Genomic DNA, 22,599 nt, shown 5'->3' on the forward strand with positions numbered 1-22,599 from the left:
CCTTTTATTTGGACCTTTGCTTTTTGTTGCAGCGTAGCTTTGAAACGATCTAATAATGCATGATTATACAATTATCTTAAATAATTTCTTTTATGTAAGTAGAGCATTGCAGCTAAATTGTAAGTATCCGATATTTAGAGATAATTTAATTCGCATTTGGAAATTAACAAATATATTCCCAACAAAAAATTGAAAATTGAAACTCATCAAAAATATAAAGCTTCTAAATTTGTAATTGTGCGCCGTATCAGTTGCTCGAGTCAAAACGGTCATAGGGTGAACGCAAATTCGAACTTGAAGCCGATAAACAAAGCAAAAATACTTACAAGTTGTGTTTAATACGGCAAATGCGCCTCTTGTAATTGGGATAAAATAACCGAGAGTTCAGATTGATTTAACATTTTATAACCAGTAAATAAAAAGAAAATGTAAACATGTTCAAACTATTGGGTGAAGAATGGGCCCCAGTAAGACAGATATTCTCCGAAAAAGAACAAAGAAAAGAGCATGGAAAAGTGGACTATGTTATAGAAACAACATCCCGATCAAATAGCAGAAATCAGCCTTAGGCCAACAAATTAATGGGTCTATTATGTAGCTAGACAATCCTGCACTTGTAGGCGGAATTCAGCTTGCCACCAAACAATAATGTAAAATAGTTCAGGGAAATAAACGCCACACTTAAATCTGAAACATACTCTATTAATGAATTTTCCTTTTCTTAAAATAATTTGATATAATTCAAACGAGATATAAACTGCATGAATAATTATTCAAATTACAAACGAAAAGCCAATAAGCAAACAACAACCAATTCGCTTTTGAAATTTTTGAAATTAACAAATATATTCCTAACACAAAATTGAAAATTGCTACTCATCAAAGATATCAAGCTTTTACATTTGTAATTTTGCGTCGCATCAGTTGCTCGAGTCAAAACAATCAAATGGTGAACGCAAATTCGAATTTGAAGCCCATAAACAAAACAAAAATACGGAGAGTTTGTGTTTAATACGGCAAATGCGGCTCGTGCATTCGGGGTATAAAAACCGAAACTTTAGATTGATTCAACATTTTATAACTAGTAAATTTGCAGGAAATGTATACATGTACCAACTCTGTGGTGAAATATGGATCCCAGTAAGACAAATATTCACCATACAACAAAGGAAAATAGAAAAACAGAATGAAAAAGGGGATTGTGTCTTAGACACAACAATCCAACCAAATAGTAGAAAACAGTTTTAGGCCACCAAATTGGTCTATAATGCAGATATAAAATCCTGCACTTAGAAGCGGACTTTAGCTGGATTCACGGAAATTGACGCAACACTTTCCTCTGAAAAATACTCTGATAGAGTTTCTTCCTTTTTTAATTTTCCTCGGAGATCCCTGTATTTGTTATTTTACTTTGAATTTCAGTCTTTTTTATTCTTTATTTTACCAATAGTCTCTCTATATTATGTAAAGATTTGTAAAGATTTAATGCCATCACACAATGTAATTATTTCATTATGAAATTTGTTTTCTATACCATCTTTACACTTTGTACTCACATATTGAAAGTGTTTAACTTTGTTGTGAACTTCAAATAGGTCATGGTAAAAATGTACTAATTATTACTTGTACAATTGTATTTGTACAAGTTATAACGTATATGATGTCTTCGTACAAGTAATAACGTATATGATGTCTTCGTACAAGTAATTACAAGTATAAAATTTTTGTACAAGTAATAACCTGTGCAAAATAATAACATGTATATGACATACATAAGGGTAGGCGAACCCCACAACATGGTGTATGTATGAGACTGCCCAAAGTCAGGAAGGAGCCTGTAACTCAGTTGTTGTCGTTTGTTGCTGTGTTACATATTTGTTTTTAGTTTCATTTTGTTTTGTACATATATATATGGCTGTTAGTATTCTCGTTTAAATTGTTTAACTTTTGTCATTTCGGCGCCTTTTATAGATGATTATACGCGGTTACGGGTTTACTCATATTTGATGGACGTTAGGGTACCTATAGTTGGTAATTTCTGCGTCATGTGGTCTCTTGTGAAGAGTTGTCTCATTGACAATCATACCACGTCTTTCTTATTAATATTTTGAACCTTGCGAAATTCTTTAATTCTTCTTTCAGATACATTGTTTATATCCTATCAATAAATGACCCATATTTCAGTTAATTTGTTCATCTCATGAACTTGAACTAAGGATACTTATGATACTAGAAGGACTGTTCCATAGATATAGGAAGATGTGGTATGAGTGCCAATGAGACAACTCTCCATCCAAACAAAATGTGAAAAGAATACAGATAATCTCTTATTTCTGTCATCTGCAAAAGTAGCACAAGTAACATAAAGAATTAAAAAAAAAATTATATGTGAAACACCCCAGTCATCGAAATCAAATATTTTACTAAGCGCATCTGCATTTTCATTCCTAGGTATCCATTCTACCTCTAATACTATATTATTGTGTAAACATATGTTGTTTAAATGTCTCAAATCTAGTGCAAGTCTTACGAATTCTTTACTTGAACTTTGTACTGAAACAGTAATCAGATTTACTACAAAAGGTGGACACTGTAATATTTAGTGAGCATTTCATCTATCAACTTTTAAATAAAAGTTGCAAGCTTAAAAGTTGTTTTGTTATCAGATCAATAAACTCAACATGGTTCACATGGTTCAGTATTGCATGGAATGATATAACCAAATTCTGTAGTATTTAAAATAAAATCACAAACCTGTAAAACGGTTTTTAAAAGAACACATTATATTTGATATTCGCTTTTAACTTAATAATATGATCTCCAGACATAATTCCAGAATTGTAAATAAAGTCAACATTATACTCAACTTCATTCATGTGCTTCCAAATAAACATTGTTCCTCTTTCGCATCGTTTCTTTTTCCTCGGCTAATACCTCCAACGCCTGTACGTACAATAAACACAGTAGCAACTGCACAAATACCTATGTGACGAACTTCAATTCGACGTAACTGTGGGCACCTTCGATACTAATACATTTAAATGCCAAACTTTATATAGTACCATTAAACCCCACCCATAAAAAACCGCCAAACTTTATATAGTACCATTAAACCCCACCCATAAAAAACCGCAAAAACTTTCCTCGTGCCTCCTGCACCTAACATCAAATTTATAAATAGTACATACTGTTGCATAACCAGTATCCAAACTAGTTATACTAGTTCCCATCTATAAATAATAACTACAAATAGCAAACGGGAAAAACCCTATTTCAAACGAAATAAAATACATATAACGCAGTTTAAAAGTCATCACTCTTTTGAGCGAAAACAAATCCGGGTTACAAACTAAAATCAAGTATAAGAGGAAAACAACGAAACAATCGAAAAACGGAAGTGCCAAAAAATAACAAACGACATTGTAACATACATAGAAACGTTTGTCCCCGAGGACATCATCCACCAAGCAGCAAAGCTAAATTTAATTTCGATTTATGAGTCTGACTGTCCCTCTGGTATCTTTCGTCCCTCTTTCATAACTAATGGATCGTTGTCTCTGTTTGTGAACATTTTATCTATGAGAGCATCATCCGCCCAGTAGCAAAACTAAAATTGCATGAATTTACGAAGATCAAATAGGAAACTGGCTCGGACGTCGTCCAGTATTAAAAGGTCCGAAACAGACGTCAAGATGGACACGGTGTCGTCTGATACGGCAGGTGTCCACTCATCACCAGCTATGACACATATCTCATACATGACTCATTCAGATCATCGTACTAGTGACAATAGCAGTATTAAACATATACAGCCATGATCAGTTCTCCTTAAAGACCAATTGGATTTTGATGACACAGAAAACACTGTCGCATTTCGAAATGTGAGACCAAAGGCTGCAAAACTTGGGAAATTTAAATAACAGATGCTGAATTCACTAGCAATTTGACCAAGACGTCATATTTTACAAGAAGTTACGATGATCTGAATTGTAAATCGATAAATGTTGTCTACAGATTAGAGTAAAACCTCTGCGGATTGTTATACGTCGGTGAAACGAAAGGAAGGCTATACAAACGTATGTGCGGTCATAGATCAGACAATAACCTTAATGCAAACGACATTTTATACCAGCATTTCAATCAGCCCGATCATTCCATCGTTACTATGACAGTTCGCATTATCGAAAAGATATACCATAGCTCTAAAAATCCTAATCGTTCAACGACTCTCCGTAGTCAACAAACAGGACTACTGGATTAGACAATTGGGAACTGCGACATCTTATGGTTGCAATGACAAAATTGATGGTATAGATATTCTATCTAGTACTTCGTGTAGCTTGGTGAATGTGATGAATATTTTCAACTCGACTCCTCGACGAAGACGCATTCATCGTCATCGTTATTATACATCACCTTCTCTGTATGATGTCTCTATTGATGACTTGCTGCCCTTTATACAAAAGCCGTTAGGTATTCATCACATTCGCGAGAAACTTTATTCATTTCCCCTTTCAAAACTTCATTCTCTGTTCAATTCATGCTTGGAATCCACTGTTACAAACCCTCATTCAAACCAATACAAACTTGAAGCTATAATTTCGAATATTGCTAGTCACAGACTTTTCAAGCCAATCCGCATTGGAAAAGATGAAAAAGAGAAAAGACCTTTCCTTAATCTTTCCTTTGCTAACAAAGGTGTTGATGGCGTCAACTTAAGCTATATCCTCCATCATAAATTAGTTAAATCGAAAATACCACCTTATTTCAAAGATCAGTTTGTACCATTCATTTCTTAAACCTATACCAAACATGTTGCAACTAAAATTTTCAATTACAAACACGTTTTGCAGGATCTCAATATTGACGACTTAAAGTCTAAACCTCCTGATTGCACTTGTGCTAGTTCCTAATGCACATATCATCCGGCTGGCCACGTTACTACCGGTGACCTCAACATTGTAAATAACACTTCTCTACGAAATGTGTTATCTAAAGGTTTAAAATATCGTGAGCCTCAATCCATCAATTGGAAAATTATAATACAACTTTAAAATTTTGATGGATTCAGTCGAGGATTATGCCAGGCAATGAGCTATGCGCGAGAAGGAAGACATAGACACTCTTTCTGAATGGATTAAGGCAGTGAGGTCGTTGATACAAATCGGAATTAATAAACTGAATGGGTCTATCAATGCCCATGCTACGTCAATCTTTAAAGACCCAAATGTTGCAAAACATTTATCCTACCTTCATGACATGTTGTTGTCCCCGTATATAAAGCCCCAAACAACATCGTGTTTGTGTGTGTGTGTAAAATTCATTACATAAACTGCTTGATAAACGAATTAGGTATTGACAATTATCTTGGAAACTCAACTCACGACACTTACCAAAGAGGAAATCCTGGATAATCATAGGTTTGTTCTATGTATATTGCTGGGTCTTCCAAGAGCTCCACGGAACCTCTTTCTACATTATTTACATTTATTTTATCAGCAATCAAAGACGGGCTTCAAACTTATTGTGAAACTGCCCGTTCTAGAGGTGGCGTGAATCAGATGTTGATACTTTAAAATTCCAAACATCTTTTAGAATACATACAACTTCACCTCTTTCATCTTGTTAAATTGAAAATGGAAATGGGAAATGTGTCAAAGGGACCATAACCCGACCATAGAAAAAACAACAGTAGAAGGTCACCAACAGGTCTTCAATGTATCGGGAAATTCCCGCACCCGGAGGCGTCCTTCAGCTGGCCCCTAAACAAATATATACTAGTTCAGTGATAATGAACGCCATACTTATTTCCAAATTGTACACAAGAAACTAAAATTAAAATAATACAAGACTTACAAAGGCAAGAGGATCCTGACTTGGGACAGGCGCAAAAATGCTGCGGAGTTAAACATGTTTATGAGATCTCAACCCTCCCCCTATACCTCTAGCCAATGTAGAAAAGTAAACGCATAACAATACGCACATTTTAATAATACTTCAGTTCAAGAGAAGTCCGAGTCTGAAGTCAGAAGATGTAACCAAAGAAAATAAACAAAATGACAATAATACATAAATAACAACAGACTACTAGCAGTTAACTGACATGTCAGCTCCAGACTTCAATTAAACTGATTGAAAGATTATGATTTCATCATATGAATATCAGACACAATCCTTCCCGTTAGGGGTTTTTTACTAGTAGTATTAAAACATTTTTTACTAGTAGTATTAAAACATTTTTTACTAGTAGTATTAAAACATTGTTTACTAGTAGTATTAAAACATTTGTTACTAGTAGTATTAAAATATTTGACATTTCTTCACTTGACACAAGTATTCAACATTCCAAACTAAAGGGCCAACGTAGATACAGGTATCTTGTCTTAGGGAGGGATAAATCCTACTTTGTGAAGGATCACTCTGATTCAAACAAAAACGCCTCTGACACTGACATTATCAAGATGCTTGATTTCTTGATTGACAACATATTTGTTACGTTTGGAGGACGTTTGTTTTTCATCAGACTATCGGCATTCCAATGGGAACGAATTATGCCCCTCTTTTTGCCGACTTTTTTCTTTATCATTATGAGGCTGACTTCATACATGAGATTCTTAGGAAGAAAGATAAGAAGTAAGCAATATCCTTTAACTTTATTTCCGCTATAAAGATGATGTTCTTTCACTAAATAATTCAAAATTTGGTGACTATGTTAACTATGTCTATCTCGTCGAACAAGAGATACAATATATACAGTTGAGTCGGTTCATATCTTGACTTACATCTAGAAATTGACAACTAATGTCGATTGAAAACAAAACTTTACGACAAAAGAGATGATTGCAGCTTTCCAATTGTGAACTTCACTTGTATTTTTGTCCATCTGATGAGTTAAACCTTTTTCAACTGATTATTATAGTTCTTTCTTATGTTGCACTGTTATACCACTGTCCATGGTTAGGGGAGGGTTGGGATCCCGCTCACATGCTTAACCCCGCCACATTATTTATGTATGTGCCTGTTCCAAGTCAGGAGCCTGTAATTCAGTGGTTTTCGTTTGTTTATGTGTTACATATTTGTTTTTCATTCATTTTTTTATGTCAATAAGGCCGTTAGTTTTCTCGTTTGAACTGTTTGACATTATCTTATTGGGGCCTTTTATAGCTGACTATGCGGTATGGGCTTTGCTCATTGTTGAAGGCTGTACGGTAACCTATAGTTGTTAATATCTGTGTCATGTTGGTCTCTTGTGGGCAGTTGTCTCATTCGCAATCATACCACATCTTTTTTATATTTCCATTTCTAAGTAGCAACATTCCAGCAACCCCTGCATGCGGTCTATATATATCCCAATTGATACAATATTCCCGTGCTTGTATTTCCTATCATGATTTCCTTGATAGACGGTTGCTGCTAACAAGGAAACTATTAAATAAAGAGTCCCAAAATGGTGAAGTTAAAATCATCATTTCGTAAATTTTACGGACGCCATTACGAGTTGGTTGACCGTTATGTAATAACTGTGTCACAAATGATATCGGATATGTTCCGTTCGTCGTAACTACAACCCCTTCCCTTTCATGAATGTAACCTACCGAATTAGATTATTTACCGGATTTGTTATCAGATAAGCAACACGTCGTGAGACACCAGAGCACCTGAGATTACCCCTAGTTTTTGGTGGGGTTCGTGTTGTTTATTCCTCAGTTTTCTATGTTATGTCATGTGTACTATTGTTTGTCTGTTTGTCTTTTTCCATTTTAGCCATTGCGTTGACAGTTTATTTTCGATTGATGAGTTTGACTGTCCCTCTGGTATATTTCGTTCCTCTTTTATAATTTCTTGTACCAAGTCAGGAAAATGAAGTTGTTATCTTAAGCTTATAGTTCGTTTTTATGTATACTAGTATTGCATTGATGTTTGTTTTTTTGTTGCAACTCTGTGTTTCTGTTGTTTCCCTCTTACAGTTTATGTTTCCCTCGATTGAGGTTAACTTTTATCTCGGATTTGTTTTCTCTTATTCGACTTATAACTATTGAACAGCGGTTTACAATTGTTGCCTTTAGTTTTGTATCATCGGAGAAGACATAATTTGTTTAGTAGTTTGATATACTATGTGCTTTGTTTGTTTGCTAGTTAATATTTGTGCTTTTTGCTGATCTGATTTCCCTTTCATACTAATTTTTACTTCTGATTATAATTGGTTTAACTTTCCCAGCTAATTCTTTATGCATGCTATATGGCTTTCCCAAAGTGGTCAGCAATATATGTTATTCTTTTATTTTTTTTTACAAAATAGAAAACTGATCTGAACGACAAATGTACTAAATCAATTTCAGAATGCTTAACCTATACACTATAGTCAGTGTCTAATGATGGTTCTGCAGTTCTGAATGATGGCATAACTCCTATTGTAAAATTCTCTTTATAGACATCAAGTCTGAGTTCAAATTTTTTTTGATTTTCCAACCCTGTAAACCACCTTGTCCCAATGTGAGATTGAAACATCATCTTAACGAAATAATCCACAATCATATTCAACATAAAAATAAAAGCATACGTTATACATGTATTACTTAAGGGTGTCATACATCCTGTACATCTTCTTGCCGACCTCTTATTTTTATATGAATCGGAGAAGCCAGTTAATTCAACTTCACATTTAGATATATTGATGATGTTCCAATTAACAATCAAAACCTCTCTGATTGATGTCCATTAATATATATCCCCATAACTAGGAATTACAGATGCAACAGACACGCGTATTTTTAGACTTATACCTCGTGGTCATCTCAATACCAGAATCTACAACAAAAGAGACGATTTTAATTTGAAATTATCCATTTCCCCCAATTTAGTAGCAATATATCAACTTCGCCTGCATATGTGATATATATTTCCCTATTTATTTTTGTCTTCTAGAGATTGCAGCTCCTACTCTAAAATTTGTGAAACGTCACCAATGTCTTAGAAAAATGTTAATGAACCAAGGGTATGTCAAAGAACGTCTCATCCTTTTTCTACAGGTTTATTGGAAGGTGTCATAGCCTTGTTGATAAATATTCCGTATCAACTTCACAAGTAAAACAGGATGGTATTGCAGTATAGATTTTGTGTAGTTACATTATATTCTTTTTTAGGCTTTATGAATATTACTTTTACTGTTTTGTCGGTTTTTGGTGATTGACGTGGCTCTGTAATTATACATCCCGTCATTGCGTAATGGTTCTTTGGTCCATTTTTGGTATTTTTGTCTTTCATTCTTGCTAATGTGTTTTGCCTGTATGCCTTTTTAGTGTTTTTTTGGTGTTAAATATGACGTAGACCTCTACTTATATATACACCTTATCGCAATTTGGTCTAATCCGGGAAAACACAGTAATTTAGACAACTTTCGGTGTAGGTCAGTAACGAGTTGAGGGAGGGAACATTTAAAAAGCGACCAATAGGAAACTTTGATAGATCATGATCAACTTTTTCGAAACTCAAATTATAGCCAAAAAATATTTGGTTGAAGTATTTACGATGGTTTAAACAGTTCTCATTAAAAAAAGTATCATGCATGGTGCATTGTATAAAGAGCGTCCCCGATAGCACCTGAATGAAAAAAGTTATCCTGAATTGAATAAATAACGATGAGGTGTATTACGTCATTACTCTATATATTTATTTTTGTATTCTTGTTTTTTATTTTTACTAAATTAATATACTTTGTCTATATGCCTTTTGTTGCTTCTTTGTAATCTTTTTTTTTAATAGTATTTACGATTATAACACAATGTTGACTGTTATTCCCCTATCCATTCGTTTGATGTGTTTGACCCTTTGAGTTTGCCAATTGATCAGGGACTTACTGTTTTGAATTTTACTAGATCAGTATTTTTGTAATTTTACATGTGTATCAGGATATGCGTACCCTTCCGGGGCATATGTGATCCCCCTAGTTTTTTTTATCATCTTTCGTTTTCTATGTTTAGTGAAATATTAATAGAATTGAGAATGGAAATGGGGAATGTGTCAAAGAGACAACAACCCGACCAAATAAAAAACAACAGCAGAGGGTCACCAACAGGTCTTCAATGGAGCGAGAAATTCCCGCACCCGGAGGTGTCCTTCAGCTGGCCCCTAAACAAATATATACTAGTCCAGTGATAATGAACGCCATACTAATTTCCAAATTGTACACAAGAAACTAAAATTAAAATAATACAAGACTAACAAAGGCCAGAGGCTCCTGACTAGGGACAGGCGCAAAAATGCGGCGGGGTTAAACATGTTTGTAAGATCTCAACCCTCCCCCTATACCTCTAACCAATGTAGAAAAGTAAACGCATAACAATACGCACATTAAAATTCAGTTCAAGAGAAGTCCGAGTCTGATGTCAGAAGATGTAACCAAAGAAAATAAACAAAATGACAATAATACATAAATAACAACAGACTACTAGCAGTTAACTGACATGCCAGCTCCAGACTTCAATTAAACTGACTGAAAGATTATGATTTCATCATATGAACATCAGGCACAATCCTTCCCGTTAGGGGTTTAGTATCATACCATCATAACATATATGAGAAGAACATAACCCGTGTCATGCCAACAACTGTTTGTTTGTTGTTTGTTTTTTTATCTCTTTGTCAGCTATGGCGTTGTCAGTTTATTTTCGACTTAAGAATTTGAATGTGTTTGTGGTATCTTTCACCTCTACTTTCACAGGAAAATGACAACTACAATTAAACACAGAGTACTACATTTAATTATTGTTTTATTTTACCAAATCCTAATTGTATAAAAGGCATATGATATATTCTTTACTTTAATACAACAGTTTTAAGTTTGATGTAGTAAATAATTACATGTATTTTTATAACTTTATTGGTAAATATAGCAATACTCATACATATTAAAGATGAAATTACATGCTTCATAAAACATCCTTCAGATTTAAGTATGGTTAAACTGCATATCAATCAAAACAAATCCTTAAATACAAACATCTCATAAACATAAAAACATATTGGGTAAGGCTTAGTTTTCATGGTGTATGTTAACCAGATCGAACAATATACATGATATAGTACACACATAAATATGTCTTGAAAGTGTCCTGTTTATTAATGTTAAAATCCTATTTCAAAACTATAGATATTGATTAGGGGCTATTGCAATAAAATGAGTATGTGCAAAATGATTAAATAAAAAATAAACAAAAAATCTGTAAAATAGACAAATAACTAAATAATCTACTTTAAAATCAGAATCTGTTAAATCAGAGAATCTGCTAAACAGTCAAATGACTAAATAACCTATATCAGAATGCACCGAACAATCAAATGAACTAAAGGTACAAGCAAACCAGGTGTACTTTACATTTATAATAAAATTAACGGTACCAATTTTGTTGCATCAGATGCACATTTCGACAATACATGTCTCTTCAGTGATGCTCGTGGTCAAAATATTTGAAATCTAAAGCTTATATAAAAGATGAAGAGCTTTAATCCAAAAGGTCCAAAAAGTATAACCAAATCCGTGAAAGGAATCGGAGCTTTGCATGAGGGACATACATTCCTTAATTTATAATAATTTCCATCATTTTGTAACAGCAAATTTTAATAACACAAAAAATCCGTATTTCCATGCCTGTACCGAAGAACTGGCTACTGGGCTACTAGTCCACCAGCAGAGGCATCGACCCAGTGGTAGTAATAAAATTAACCGTGCTAATTTTGTAGCACCAGATGCGCATTTCGACAATACATGTCTCTTCAGTGATGCTCGTGACAATACTTTTAAGTGTTGATATTAATCAATTGACAACCATAACTGGGATCCTGAAGGAAAATTAAACTTGGCCTCTATATTGAAATGAGACTGTTATGTATGTTCACTAATCTCTGATTTTACTTCTTGTTCATTGTTCGGAATCCTCTGGTTTATCCATGAAGTGCCATTAAAAACATGTAGCCCGCACTGCTCTTTGTATAATGCTATAAATTATGGTTTAAAAATCTATTTCTTTCAATCTTAGCACATCTGTTATCATCAGCTCAGTAGTCAGTATTTCGGTACTGACATGATTTAACAAACTTCATTAAAATTGTCCGTTTATAAATTTAAAATTATTTAGAAACTAAGGTTTTAACTCCCTCAGGCAAAGTTAGCTTTAGATGAATTAGGCTATTTATTTTAGGTCTTTTTGACATATAGCTCTTGAACGGTTTCCATACTTATGCATCTTCGAATTTCAAATGTTTGGCTTTGAGAGTTCCTGGTGAAGGTAAATCCAGAAAAGCGCTTCGAAAGCAAGAAATTAATTTAACGTGTTGTTTTCAATCTTTTACATCACTGGGTCGATACCTCTGCTGGGGGTCTGTCAGTCCCCGAGAGTACATGTATCATCAACTCAGAAGTCAGTATTTCGGTACTGTCATGATTTAACAAACTTAACTAAACATCTAAAATTGTCTGTTTATAATTTTTTTAATTATTTAGAAACTAAGGTTTTAACTCCCTCAGGCAAAGTTAGTGTAAGATGAATTTGGCTATTTATTTTAGGTCTATTTGACAATTAGCTCTTGAACGGTTTCCGTACTTATACATCGTCGGATTTCAAATGTTTGGCTTTGAGCGTTCCTGATGAAGGTAAACCCAGAAAAGGCTTCGGACGCAAGAAATTATATAATGTGTTGTTTTCAATTTTTTATAGTTTTTGAAAGATAAAAAGTTGCCAATATTAAATCAATGGAGAATCATTTTCTGCAAACAATTGACCAATTTCGAGTTTGGTCTTCACCAGGGAAAAAAATCAGTCATACGGGCCTTTATGAAATCATTTACCAGATAGAGGAAATCGCCTGTATCCTTGCGCTATCAATGTTCATCAAGCGTCTTAATGATCATGATTGTGCAGGATAAACTACAATAGCCTTTCCTTTTCACAAATGTGACCTACCAAATTAGACTATTTACCAGATTTGTAATTAAATAAGCAGCATGACGGGTACCTGATGTTAAGCAGGATCTGCGTATCCTTCCAGAGCACCTGAGACCATCCTCAGTTTTTTGTAGGGTTCGTGTTGCTTAGTCTTTAATTTTCTAGGTTGTGTCATTTGTACTATTATGTGTCTGTCGGTCTTTTTATTTTTAGCTATGGCGTTGTCAGTTTATTTTCTATCAATGAGTTTGACTCTCGCTCTGGTATCTTTCGTCCCTCTTTTATAAACTAGAAATAATGTTTGTTCTGTAGGTAACTAATCCCAATATCCTAATTACAGCAGTGCTGATTATAAATTATGAGAATTCAATTTGCCGAAAATAATTCATGCAATATAGCACCATAGGTTTCCAGCCATTAACTTAACATGGGAACGGATGTAACAATGCCCCTAAACGCACGAATGACTTTCACGAAAACCAAATTTGTCAGCTAATGCATCGATTGTTGTCTTTTCAATAGTTATTTAATAACTCAAAAGCAAGGACACATACCTTTCTTTTTTGTTTGTGTTTATGTAAATTCATTTTTATACTTAATCAGTCTATAACCATCTTTTCAATAGCTTGTTAATTTGAAAAGAGCAGCCACCATCGTTAAAGCGTTATTTTCTAATGAATGAGGGATACTAATTATTGAACGGCAATACTAATAATCATCCTCATAGAATTAAACCTCAATTCCCAAAAATAATCTATTATAAAAGCTTTACATGGACAGGTCATACATAAAAATTCTTACTTTCAATCCATTCCGTAATTTTTTTTTAAAGAAAACATAATTCAAAATGTCGAAAGTATATCTTATACGGTTCAGTTTTTATTTGACAGAAACAACATATCGAGTTAATTTCAAATACATTCTAGACCATAAGGAAAGGCAAACAAAATCAGTATTTATTATGACATCATACTGTTAATATATATAATAACAAACTAATAATTATAGGAAAACTAATCGCAGAAATCAAATATAATCAAATAATCAACGAGTGACCGAACAACATATAAATTCAACCATGTGTGTAGTGCATGTGTTTTTTAATCAGGATTGTTCGATCACGACATTACTATTTTAGTTATACGGTTTTGTGTATTTATGTAACTAAAGTAAAACGATGAAAATAATTATATCTTTTTTCTTGTCATTCACAAATTGTTTTGATCAGACGTCTTAACAGTTGGAAAGCAAGTCCTTGGAAACGTCCGTTGTCGTCAAGCTTTATCAGCAACAATAGCAGGGGGAATTAATTAGGTGGCACTACAGTCGTCCGTAACGTCAAAAAGTCCGCCAAATCAATCGCCTAAAAGATTGACGTTTAAAGTATTTTTTGCAACTTGTCATGCTTTTATTACAATTAAATTTTAAAATTTGTAGGTTTTGTGACCAATATAATTTCTTAACGACATACAAACATTACAAAAAATAGCTTGTTATTGCTATTCCTTTATCCTGTCAGTTCTAGAAAAAAAAAATAGCCATCTTTTTTGTTCGCCTAAAAAAATCGATTTTTCCTAATTTGACGTTTGCGTATCCAAATACAGAAAAGAACGGTTATAATCTTAAATGAAACCGGGAACCTATTTCAAATTTATACACTGTTTTGAAGCCATCATTTTTTACTTTTATACATCAATTTTAGTGACCACCAGCCATGTCAATTTGTATCTGGTTTTAGCTACGTTTCTACTTCAAAACAGTAAAGTTTAGCTTCTTTTCATTGTACCTGTTTCAAAGTGCTTTAAAAAACTGATTTTTATTAAAGACATGAATGAAATTTTGATTAAAAGTTGTGGATTTTCACAATTCCATACGATACTTGTATTTTAAAGTAGCTAAAACCCCTTTTGATCCCCTACACAAATTGACGGTGACATTGTTTTCTTTTTTCAACATACGTCATGTAACGTTTATAACAAAATATGTGTCAGGGTCATGTGCATAGTAAAAATTTACACATTGGAAAAGTGAAACAACAAACAAAGATCTTCTTTATTGCGTTTAAAGCTAAACGTCTTAGAAAATTCTGACAGATCTGACAAACTATTGATAGCCTACTGTATGGATGGACAAAAGCACAAAAATAGCAATAGAAAATGCATTGCAAAGAAAATTCTGTAGGAAAAAAACATATGAAAAAAGAAAATGAAGGTCAGTTAATAAAATCTTGCTTATATTATGTTCTCTTTACTTTGTAAGCTATATTTCCATTCTCAATTTTATAGTAATAAGAGCAAACACTAGCTTATCAAGCCAAGTCAGCCAAACAAGAAGTTTATTTGTAGAGATGTGTTCTTACAAAATTGAATTTATTCAAATGACAAATTCTTGTCAAATTTAAGCATCTTTGATCATTATTGAAGTAAAATGCACAAAATTTGTCCCACCAGTTTCATTTCATTTCCTATTACTAGTATTCAGGTAAAGTATATATACAATACTTTGTTTATAAATATGTAATTATTTGAAGAAGCTGATACAGCAACCTGTTCAAGAGAAGAAGCCCCAAAAAGTTTACTTTCATAATCTATAAAATACCCTGAGAAATAAGACAAAGGGCTACTGTGCAAGTTAATCTAATAGTTTAATTTTACAATAATAATGATTCTGAAATTCAAAATTGTGTCACTTTCACTTATAATTTAAAGCAAATATTTTTTTTACAGAATTCTATTAATATTTTTGGTATAAAACTTATAGAGTGGGGCGCTCATATTCGCCATGGACACAATTTCGCCGTTTCATGATTTTGAGGTGTAAAAACTTCAAAGGATGGTTGAAATGGAAGAAATATGCCGGTTAATTATATTTTTTTAACAAATATGATTATTTTGAAAATGAGACTAAATTTCGGCACTTACCGCAAAGGACCGAAATATGGACAACGATTTTCAGCCAATTTCCTGAATGAAAAAAACTAAACTTCATTTTTTTTACACCTTTCAAATGTCTGCTATTCATCTATAATGAAATTTATTTGATAAATATTGTTTAAAGCTGCAATTATTTGGTTTAAATTAGATAAGTAAAAACGGCGAATATGTGTCCCCCGTTGACAAAACATTAGGAAATTTCAAACACCCTTTAATCCAACTTTTCAGATGATTTTTCTCAAAACAAACACGTTTTAAAGCTAAGAATATTTTGCATGTGAAGTTATCTTCATATAGAAATATCAGTATACTTCAAAAACATAAAGACATGAACATAAACCGAAGAATACATGGAAAGATATGGCGAAAATGAGCACCCCACTCTAAATCCCTTTTTTGTATTTTACTGTTCAACTAAGAAACATAGGCTTGAGTTTAAAGGCTCTCTTAATTTGAAAAAAATTGTTGAGATTCTTGGTCACACTTTGTAGAATATAAAATATATATGATCAGTACTATTTATTTAATAATTATATCAATTTTCAGAAAGATTATTGAAATTGTATAAACTGGTTTATTGCATTAAATATAATCAGAAGTGTTTAAAAAAATTCTGCATGTAGTATATTTCATCCGCCAGATCTAATTTCTTTCAATATAGCTAGGTTTTTAATTTTACATGTAGGTGTCATTATCCACATTTCTGAATTGGTTTTTTTTTTACTGGAGTAATATTTTATCTTTTAATATTTACATTTAATGAGTCCTTACCTGAAAAATAGGGGGAAGTATCTCTTCTTTATATTATCATAACATAGTTATAAATCGAGTTTCGTTTATTTTCTTTCTAATTTTTGTCAAGTAAACTCCTTTTTTTAATTTTTATGCATTTTGCTGGGTTTTTATTTTTGACTGGTGATATTAAGGGGAGATAACCACTTGCACAAATCGGCATAAAAACCACCGCTTCGGTTTGAAATCAATTTGACGTTTGCGTATCCAACATTCTATTGCCGAGATATTCATATCGAGTGTTTGTCTTAATGAGATGCTTTAATAAATTTAAATTCAGCCCATCATTTTTAGTTTCCTCGTAAATATTTAGATTTTTCGTTCAGGAGACTTGACAATTTTCACCCAAACTCCAAGTTTGCAGATAAAATAAAGAATAAAGGACTTTGATTTGATGTGTGAGCTTTGACGAGAATAAACTATGTATACTCAAGATTAGTTAGGTCAATAAGTTTTTATTACGACAATAGTATTCAGTGAGTTAAAATGAGGTTTGTCTCATCCGTTTTTTTACTGAATTTTCACGGTCACGTGACTCTATTGTTGCTGATAAACTTGGGGTCAAACCGTGACCTGCTTTCCAACTGTTAACAACGCCTATTGCTGTATGACGTCAGAGGAGTAAAATAATCACTTTTATTTCACATGTGAAATTATCAGTCTTTTTTTAACTGAGTAATCAATTTCTTTCAATTTAACAAAAATGAATGAAGAATTCATTGAGCTGTTCATCAATAATTTTAAACAAGAACAGACAGAACGATTGCCATCCTGTCCAATAGAGGTTTAACCCTAAATTGATTTACAGATATTTTCCCGAAATACCGTATGCAATGTATTACCCCACCAAATCAGTTGGAAAGCAGCTCACGGTTTGACCCCAAGTTTATCAGCAACAATAGTCACGTGATCGTGAAAATTCAGTAAAAAAACGGACGAGACAAACCTCATTTTAACTCACTAAATACTATTGTCGTAATAAAAACTTATTGACCTAACTAATCTTGAGTATCCATAGCTCACCCATCAAATCAAAGTTCTTTATTCTTTATTTTATCTGCAAACTTGGAGTTTGGGTGAAACTTGTCAAGTCTCCTCATTGAAAAATCTAAATATTTACGAGGAAACTAAAAATGATGGGCTGAATTTAAATTTAATAAAGCATCTCATTAAGACAAACACTCGATATGAATATCTCGGCAATAGAATGTTGGATACGCAAACGTCAAATTGATTTCAAAACGAAGCGGTGGTTTTTATGCCGATGTGTGCAAGTGGTTATCTCCCCTTGGCCTTAATATCACCAGTCAAAAATAAAAACCCAGCAAAATGCATAAAAATTTAAAAAGGAGTTTACTTTACAAAATTAGAAAGAAAATAAACGACACTCGATTTATAACTATGTTATGATAATATAAAGAAGAGATACTTTCCTATTTTCAGAGAAGGACTAAATGTAAAAAATTAAAAGACAAAATATTACTGTAAAATAAAAAACAATTCAGAAATGTGAAGAATGACACCTACAAGTAAAGCTAAAAACCTAGCTATATTGAAAGAAACTAGATCTGGCGGATGAAATGTACTACATGTAATTTTTATATGTGGGATCATTCGTAGCAGAATTTTTTTAAACACTTCTGATAATATTTTTAAATACATTAAAACATTGTTTATACAATTTGAATAATCTTTCTGAAAATTGATATAATTATTAATTAAATAGAACTGATCATATATATTTTATATTCTATAAGTGTGACCAAGAGTCACAACAAATTTCTTGAAATTAAGAGAGCCTTTAAACTGAAGCCTATGTTTCTTAGTTGAACAGTAAAATACAGAAAAGGGATTTATAAGTTAGATATAGATAGAAATTCTGTAAAAAAAATATGCTTTAAATTATAAGTGAAAGTGACACAATTTTGAATTTCAGAATCATTATTATTGTAAAATTAAACTATTAGATTAGCTTGCACAGTAGCCCTTTGTCTTATTTCTCAGTGTATTTTATAGATTATGAAAGTAAACTTTTTGGAAAAAATGAGTCTTCTTTTCTTGAACAGTTTGCTGTATCAGCTGCTTTAATTACATATTTATAAACAAACTATTGTATATATACTTTATCTGAATACTAGTAATAGAAAATGAAATGAAACTGGTGGGACAAATTTTGTGCATTTTACTTCAATAATGATCAATGATGCCTTAATTTGACAAGAATTTGCCATTTGAATAAATTCAATTTTGTAAGAACACATCTCTATGAATTAACTTCTTGTTTGGCTGACTTGGCTTGATAAGCTAGTTTTTGCTCTTATTACTTTAAAATTGACAATGGAAATATAGCTTACTAAGTAAAGAGATACTAATATAAGCAAGATTTTATTAACTGACCTTCATTTCCTTTTTTTATATGTTTTTTCCTACAGAATTTCCTGTGCAATGCATTTTCTATTGCTATTTTTGTGCTTTTGTCCATCCATACAGTAGGCTATCAATAATTTGTCAGATCTGTCAGAATTTTCCAAGACGTTTAGCTTTAAACGCAATAAAGAAGATCTTGTTTGTTGTTTCACTTTTCCAATGTGTAAATTTTTACTATGCACATGACCCTGACACATATTTTGTTATAAACGTTACATGACGTATGTTGAAAAAAGAAAAACAATGACACCGTCAGTTGGTGTAGGGGATCAAAAGGGGTTTTAGCTACTTTAAAATACAAGTATCGTATGGAATTGTGAAAATCCACAACTTTTAATCAAAATTTCATTCATGTCTTTAATAAAATCAGTATTTTAAAGCACTTTGAAACAGGTACAATGAAAAGAAGCTAAACTTTACTGTTTGAAGTAGAAACGTAGCTAACGTAACGGTACCCAAATTGCACCTATTTAGCAAAAATAGCAGATGAAATCTTACAATATTTCCTGGAGACTAAACAATTTGTATTTTTATTAATTGACTAGAACACACCCGCGAAATCGCGGGCATTCAGAGCGGAGTTAAAAGAATGTAAAGTGTTGTTAGAAGTTTTATACCTCCTCCTTCATTTCCAAAATTCCCAATTTTTGGTTTTCTATCAATTTCAATATGAACATACATCTAGTATGTTATGAACATTTAAGTAAGGAGCCTGTAGTTCAGTGGTTGTCGTTTGTTTGTGTGTTACATATTTCTCTCATTCCTTTTTTAGTACATAAATAAGGCCGCTAGTTTTCTCGTTTGAATTTTTTTACATCGTCATTTCGGGGCCTTTTAAAGCTGAGTATGCGGTATGGGCTTTGCTCGTTGTTGAAGGCCGTACGGTGACCTATAGTCGTAAATTTCTGTGTCATTTTGGTCTCTTGTGGAGAGTTGTCTCAACATGGCAATCATACTACATCTTTTGTTTTGTTATCAATGAATTTTGTAAAATATTTAATGAATGGAGAATTTCAGAAAAGGTATCAAAAGTTCACATGAATAATTTTAGCGCTTATCTGTATATTACTATATAAATAAAGTGTATTTACTTTCAATTCTTAGTTTAGTAATCTATCCATGGTGGTCAATTGCCATCGTATACAGACCCTCTCCATTTAATAAACTCTGAACAGAATTAAAATACACTTTATTCGTACTATTTGTTTGTTCAAAGTATACAGAAAAACGCAAACCGGAAGTATAATCTGACTTAAAATTTCGTCCAATGACGGGACAATATCCGGATGCCTTTTTTCTCGTTTTTCTCCCAAAATAACTCAATCTGAATAATCATATGAATGGATGACAAATGCGACTATGCACTGTACATATAGGACACAGAGTCGTGTTGATTAATTTATTGTGGAAAGAAGAGAAGCGACACCAAAAATGAGGTCTTCTCGTTTAATAGTATAGATACTATGAACGTCTTTCAACATATGTAAAAATATTCAGATATACACAAAACGTTCACAGTATTTATCAACAGATGAAGTGTTTACTGAAAAAGCAAAATGTACCGAAACGTCGCCATGCGACGTCATCAAAACGTCTTCTTTTTAAAATTAGCAAATACAATATGTTTCAAGTATCCATTTCTTAAATAATGAAGATTTAGTATGGACAAATATTCAATTGTTCAAAATATTTGAAAAAAATAAACAAAAGCTCTGTAATTCGACTTTTGACGATGCGAATTTAAGCATGGATGCAATTTGGGTACTCCTCCTTTCAGAATAATTGATGGTTTGGAGGTTAGTTCAGACCAATTTTTCTATGATTCCATATGGATTGAAAATCAAATTGGTGTACAAAGAAGGACACGGCTACAAAATAAACACAAAATGGAAAATTTTGTCTTAACCATAAAAAAACGTAGTTGAAAAAACTTTCAAAATAGGTGCAATTTGGGTACCGTCACGTTAAAACCAGATACAAATTGACATGGCTGGTGGTCACTAAAATTGATGTATAAAAGTAAAAAATGATGGCTTCAAAACAGTGTATAAATTTGAAATAGGTTTCCCGGTTTCATTTAAGATTATAACCGTTCTTTTCTGTATTTGGATACGCAAACGTCAAATTAGGAAAAATCGATTTTTTTGGCGAACAAAAAAGATGGCTATTTTTTTAGAACTGACAGGATAAAGGAATAGCAATAACAAGCTATTTTTTGTAATGTTTGTATGTCGTAAAAAAATTATATTGGTCACAAAACCTACAAATTTTAAAATTTAATTATAATAAAAGCATGACAAGTTGCAAAAAGTACTTTAAACGTCAATCTTTTAGCCGATTGATTTGGCGGACTTTTTGACGTTACGGACGACTGTAGCGCCACCTAATTAATTCCCCCTGCTATTGTTGCTGATAGAGCTTGACGACAACGGCTGTATCGAAGGACTTGCTTTCCAACTGAAATGACTTGTGAATCTTCATAAAATGCTGAAAAAATCATACTGAAGTATATAAACAAGAAACTAAACGTCGCAGAAACTAAACAGTACAACTACTCAAGTATTCATATTTTAACTTATATACAATAGACAAAAAACGTATAATAATCAAAGGTTCTGAGGAATACAATGTCTCACAAATGTGCATTAAATGAAATGAACGATTTCATGATTTAAGAAACAGCTATAAATAGGTCAAACGGAAGTAGTGTATGCACTCTTTAATTGTAAGAAACTAATTTTCAAAAACGTTGACACTGTTTTGTACAAAATAATTGGCTTTGATCACACATTTATCAAAGCTAAAATCAAAGGGATACCCTTATAATTTCTATTTTCATTTGTTAATAATACTGTTGAGGGAAAAAAATTACCTAAAAACTGAAAATCCCCGAACTCCTATAAATATAACATCATACCTGTCAACCTTTTTTTTCAATGTAGTTCATGACCTGCATTAACCAGATGTTCTGCAGGGCGCAGCTTTATACGACCGCAGAGGTTGAACCCTGAACGGTTGGGGCAAGTATGGACACAACATTCAAGCTGGATTCAGCTCTAAATTTGGATTGTGATTAAATAGTTGACACAGCATAGGTTTTTGACACAGAATGAATGTGGTCTAATGAACTTAAAATTTTTTTTTTGCCTTTGAGCAATTCACTATGCAGTTGAATATTATTAATCCTCTGAAAAAAATGTTTGAAGATTTTTTTTTTTTTTTTTATGAAATCTGAAATGAGACAAGTTTACCCCCCCCCCCCCACCATTTTTTTTCACATCCCCCTTTCACTTTTTCCAAAACTGATCTCAATTCAAATTTCTAATGGAGTTTGCAACAATAACTACTCATTTAAATACATCATAAAATATTAAAATGTAAAATAAAGTGCTTGTTATCACTGAATGGTAAAGATTGTTTTAATTTATCAGTTGGTAGTAAAAGTGAATCTATACATTGTATATTGTATAAAACAATGATTTAAGTTGATTCAACTACTATTCTGG

At 32.5% G+C, this 22,599-nt stretch overlaps 1 protein-coding gene across 1 annotated transcript in view; it reads right to left on the bottom strand.

Annotated features, from left to right (window-relative positions):
- Window positions 1–22,599, bottom strand: part of LOC139497850 (uncharacterized) — a 497,218-nt gene that overhangs the window by 412,577 nt on the left and 62,042 nt on the right. The gene's annotated exons all lie outside the window — the stretch shown is intronic.

Source organism: Mytilus edulis, chromosome 12 (assembly GCF_963676685.1).
Source record: "Mytilus edulis chromosome 12, xbMytEdul2.2, whole genome shotgun sequence".
NCBI classification, from domain to species: Eukaryota; Metazoa; Mollusca; class Bivalvia; order Mytilida; family Mytilidae; genus Mytilus; species Mytilus edulis.